The sequence below is a fragment of the Esox lucius genome, chromosome 25, assembly GCF_011004845.1.
Source record: "Esox lucius isolate fEsoLuc1 chromosome 25, fEsoLuc1.pri, whole genome shotgun sequence".
Taxonomy (NCBI): domain Eukaryota; kingdom Metazoa; phylum Chordata; class Actinopteri; order Esociformes; family Esocidae; genus Esox; species Esox lucius.
In genome coordinates this window covers 18,861,293-18,867,292 of record NC_047593.1, presented here as the reverse complement: position 1 = coordinate 18,867,292, position 6,000 = coordinate 18,861,293, and positions in this window count along the sequence as shown.

Sequence of the window (6,000 nt, the reverse complement as noted above, 5' to 3'; positions counted from 1 at the left end):
CCATTCAGCCTGTTGTTGTTCTGACTGGATGAGGAGACTAGACAACAAGATGTAGATAATAAACTACAGCAGCAGTGTATTTGATGAGTATCAAACTGTGTGTGTGTGTGTGTGGGGGGGCCTGTTTAACTTACCTTCTGGGGACAGAGATGTAGCAGAAGGTAAGTAAAACATGCCCACGCACACTCACACACACACACACTTTGATACTCATCACATACCCTGCTGCTGTAGTTTATTTTCTATATCATGTTGCCTAGTCACCTCACCCAGAGTGTGTGAGTGTGTGTGTGTGTGTGTGTGTGTGTGTGTGAGTGTGTGTGTGTGTGTGTGAGTGTGTGTGTGTGTGAGTGTGTGTGTGTGTGTGTGTCTGGGTTTGTTTGCCTATGCACCCAATGATCTGTTCATGATATATGATGATGAAGTGGGTTCTCCAGGCAAAACTTTAAATTCTAAGAATAGAAAGGAAGACGAAACGGTATAAATAAGAGAGAGATGGAAAGATGGTGGGAAATAAGCGCTTGCGTGTGTGTACTCAATATCCCTATCTTTATAGGGACCGAAATAAACTAAAGTGAGTACAACACGTTCAACCTGTATTGCCATGTTTTTGGTTAACGTTAGGATTGCGGTTAGAATTAGGGTTAGGGATTTGGATTAGGTTTAGACGCTGGGCTAGTTAGCATGTATGTGTGTTAGCAGGCTGATGTTGGCTCGACAGCGAGGTGTGTGTGTGTGTGTGTGTGTGTGTGTCTGTGTATGCGTATTGTATTGTAATTCCTGATGATGAAGCACAGAGAGTCAGATGTGTTTGTTCTGGTAAGCACCTCCATGGCCCTGAAGAGCTTCTGCTAATAACACTATCCATCACCTCAGTGTCTGTCTGTGTGTGTCTGTGTGTGTCTGTGTGTGTCTGTGTGTTTGTCGGTGGTTGGGTGTGTGTATGTGGTGTGCGTATGTGTTTGTGATCAGAGAGGTCATAAGATGGAGGGGTTGTTAGTGCACAGGAGGTGTCTCTATACCACAGAGACTCACACACACCACACACGCCATACAAACACACACCACACACACACACAACAAGAACACGCGCCACAGCAACACACAACAAGAACACACACACACCACACACACACAACATGAACACACACACCACACCCACACCACACAACATGAACACACACACACACACACCAACACACACATACACACAACATGAACACACGTACCACAAACACACACCAGCAGCAGGAGACTTTAATTCGATCAAATTTAGCTACTTCTAATGGGATAAAGTTAAAATCCCAGAATGTACTCTTTAATGAAATTATTGAAGTTTTCAAAGTGCTTTCTCTTTTGATGGTAACCAGTAGAGCTGGTTCTCAATCAAATGCTGGAAGGTTAAACTTGATTAGCCGATTGATGTCTCGAATTATACAGCAACACCATATATTTGCTGGCAAATCTGATTAAGAAGAATTGGTTTGGGGTGATTTGCGCAATACAGAATTGAAATGACAGGCTCAAACTGTACTCTGGTTAATAATTTCTATCAAAACTAGAAATCTCATTAACAGACAGAATATTAGGTCAAACTGGGTCAAACATTGTACCATACATTCACAGCTGGTTCACTCAAAGTCCATTCTGGACAGTAAAGTCAACAAAAATATTGATTTGAAAGACGTTAATGACAAATAAACGTACTGTATGTTAGCGCTGATGTAACATCATTAAAGGAAAACCAGATATTGCTATACAGGTAGAGTTTAAAATAGTACACCTTTCTTTTCATACATAACTGATTAATTAATTGTTAAAAAACATCTTAAACACTGTAGCTATTTAAAATGTTAAGAACATTTAAATTGCGAACTCTCTTCCAAAGAATCAACTGATGTCTCAAGCCTTTCCTTCCGAGAAAGATTCTCAGGAAAATTATGGTTCCACTTAGAACCCATTGCCTTTCAAAGACCCTTCAGCTTAAGTGCTAGCATACATCTCTCCCAGAGAGGGGAGGGGAAGGGATAAATGAGCCAATAGGAAGCAGGTCATGATTAGTCGGCCATACTGAAATGAGGGCCAGAGTGGAGGTTAAGCCAAAACACCGGATTAACCCCCCTACTCTTACTGCATAAATGCCATGTGGTCTTTAGTGCCCACTGAGTGTCAGGACACCCATTTAACGCACACCCCGAGATTGGCACCGTTTGCAGGGCAATGTCCCCGTCATGGCCCCCAGGTGTCTCCCAGTGACCCCCAGGTGTCTCCCAGTGACCTCCAACACCATCTCCGGTGGAACCTGCCAGTGCTTCCGTCCAGGGAGCAGACCTGCTCAGCTGAATAGGCAAGCCAGCACTTAAACCTTTTTATTATTCATATTGCTTCTTTACTCTTTCACGAACACACGCAAAAATCTCTTTTGGGTGGATCGATCCATTACTGCAACATGTACGGGGGGAGGTGGGGTGATCCGAAAAATGGAACTGGCTAATAACGTTTTTTCTTTTGTTTTCCCTCTGTCTTTAGCATCTCTTACGTTTACCCCAGACTAGCACAAGGCCAGTCTGAGACCAGTTGGGCTACTTTGGTTATGTCCAATTTCTGTTAAAATACAGTAGAACACAACTATTTTATAGAATACAATATAACTATCTGCTGAAAATGTTTGGCCCACATTTTCCTGACTCAAGTTCAATGTTGATGTATTTGGTTTGGTTTAGCAGCAAAACATTCATAAGACGTCCATTTCAGATTTAGAAGTGACTGTTAAATGCTAGCTTACATTAGTATAACCCATAGCATTCTAGGCGCACAGGAATTAGTGGTAATAAACGTGATTGAAAAGACGACAGGAACACACTGTACATTGTGGCTGACCTCCATACAAGCGTCATTCTCTGATTTTTACCTCACCATATTGTGAAAGGCACTTTGAAACATTTGCAACTGTCAGAAACCAACAGTCATGCCTGCCAGGCAGGACAATAATGCTAGAAAAAAACTGCCTCCTGAGTGGCTTCTTTGCCCGTTCCGTGGTCCTCAGTATTCAGCCATCTGCTCCATCGAGGCTAATAACACTGTAGTGACCACATCACCACACCTCTAAACTGTCTACTAAATAGCTGCACATTACTGCCCTGAAAAACCCCTTTTACCTCTCCCTGCATCAACGTCTACCAGACAGAAACTGAACCCTTGAGTAGTACAAAATGTTCCTTTCCGTTCAAAACTCAGCTAAAACATTTGTCGAATTCACTATTGACTGGTGTGGGGGGAAGAAAATCCCTTTCTGCCTCTATAGGTTTTGTACTGTATACCTGCAGAAAACATCAGGCCGGGCCGTACCGGGTGAACACACCCATTCCCTGCAAAGGGCAGAGTGGCTCACAGCGGAGATCCGCAGGTAGAGCTAATGACGGGATGCCTGTGGTCTGTGTCTTCGACCTGACAATAGGACGCGCGGGGGCGGCGAGGCCGACCTGAGATAACCCTCTGGCTTCGCCTCTTCCTCGGCGGAAAAACGGCCCCAGCTGTGTGTGTGCTCCGTCACAGGGAAGACCAACGGGCACTAATGGGCGGGGGTCCGGGGGAACTTGACTACTTTACGACTGGCAGACTGGGACCACGAGAAGAGAAACTGCAGCTCAGAACAAGTACATCTCCACATAAAAGGGAGCTGGGCAACATAGAGGGCAGAGATAGACTCCTGCCTGCATGCGGGTCTGGTGGTAAACAGACTGCTAATGACTTAATTTGGCTGTTTATTCGTACATGTACAGCATTTATGCATTTTCATTATCATCCACCAAGTGCGCGTAATTGGATTTGAGCATCAAGGACAAGTAGAACTGTTTCTTTGTTACAGAATATTTGGCCTAAGATGGACTCTACGCCGCCATTATGAACGGAAGCCATAGGCTGATAACGAGGTTCCGCGGGGCACTCTGCAGTGGCGTGATCAAATAAAAACACACATCCGCAGAGCGACTTGCCTGTTTTTGTTAACATGTGTTGGCACCGCATGTAAACTTTAGCTAGCAAGCCGTGCCGCCCACGGTTTAGACCGGAAAAGTCTAGTTTACTTTAATTAGCCAGGTTAGCTAGCCAACTCTTCAAACTCTTACTCAGTATAGTCTAGCCATTAGACCACTGTCCCTGACCTCTGTTAAATGCATGTGATAGGCAGTGAGCTGACTGAGAGCCATGTAATGCATCTTAATTATTCAATAATGAATTATGCATGATTATTCTTAGAGATGCGAAAGCTCAGTTAATTATTACGTGACTTTTAACACACTATATTTGTTCGGCTCAGTCTGGCAGTAACCCAACTGTCAGATGGAGAGGATCTGTTTCGGTTGCCGCTGACAACAAGTACACAATGTTCCCCTGTCTTCTTTATAACAATGACACAGCACGCAGAGCATTTTGTCTTCATTTCTGGCAGAGTAGCTCATTTCGGAAGATCAAGCAAACTTGTGTTACCGCTCCTTTGTCAAGCCCAGACGAGCCTCACGAGCAACAAGTGCTTATTTACAAGCCGTGTTAGCGTACAATAACAATCACATCCAAGAACGACGCTTGTCTATCTTTGTTTGTTTTCATATCATTCATCATATTTTTAGCTGAACATATTATTATTTGTTAGCATCAGCTGTCAGTTATAAATTATTTTATAGGGATCCAAGTTGTGTTACATTCTGGGTTGAACCCTAGGGTTCTCAATAATATAAAAAAAAAAACACCACAAAAGAATAATGTTAAACATTTAGGGGTTCAACACATATTTGTCTTTTGGGGTACTATATAAAGTTGATATGAGTATTAGTCGTTTTGAGATGTGGTAAGGAAGTTGGACAGGATATCCCAACCCTGTGTGTGTGTGTGTGTGTGGGCACTCACTACATTGTCAGGTCGTCTTGGGTCTCATACCTTCATTCCAGAGTTGACAAGTGAGAGCGAGAGTGGTGGCCAGGACCCAATTTGTTGTGTGTTCATTTGTGTGCATGTGTGTGTGTCTGTATGTGTGTCGAAGAAAGTCTCTTCATGTACCGCAAAAATGCTGTGTTCCCTAACCTTAATACTGGACTGTGTGTTTGTAAAGCTTGTAGTTTGTTGACTGAAACCTGTCCAGTGATGTCTTCATTAATCTTTCTTTATTTTCCTCTCGTAATCTTTCCTTTTCTCTCCACTAACGTCATCATCCAATGGCTTTCTTTCCTCTCTTCCTCTCTTTCTTTTCATATCCCTCCCACTCACTCTTTTTCCCTCCTCTCCCTCAATTTCTCTGTGTCTCTACGGAAGCTATTAAGGTTGTTCTGAAGGGCCTGTAAGTTCAAAACCCAAAATACAGACATAGGCTTAGATAAATGAGATTATTCTTAAGATATGTTCAGGCTGTTAATTAGCCACTTCACAATGGCGCAACAACAAAAAACATGGCCCCATTTATGCATTTGTCTACTGTACATTTCACATTTTATACTTTGCGTCACCTTGCGCCAAGTTTGCGTCGCTGAACATTTTTGCACCGTACTTTTCTTAAAAACATCTGACATTTACAATTGATCGCATTCTGTTTGACAGCGGGAAAAGACCAAACGTCCGTGAGTGAGTGAGAGATTCCTTCAACGACAGTTTTACACACATCAGAATATCAGGAAAATCTCTAGCTATGACGCCGTGTTATTCACCTGCCGTTTCGTTCCAAGAGAATCAGTGAAATAACGACAGTATCCAGTATTTCCCGTATAGCAGTACACTCATAATGGGATTCAGGAGAGAGGAGGGGGATATCTATATTTCTCTTCCATCTTCAACGGAACTTTTGAATTATTTCTGTTGTGCTGTGTGGGTGTTGTTGTCATGTCCCTCCTTTTGCTTAGTAACGCTATATGCCTTGAATCAGGCCTTCACGCTGTAGGCACACCCGTCGCAGAACAGAGATGGGTGTGCGCACACAGACATACTACACATTCACACACACACACACACACA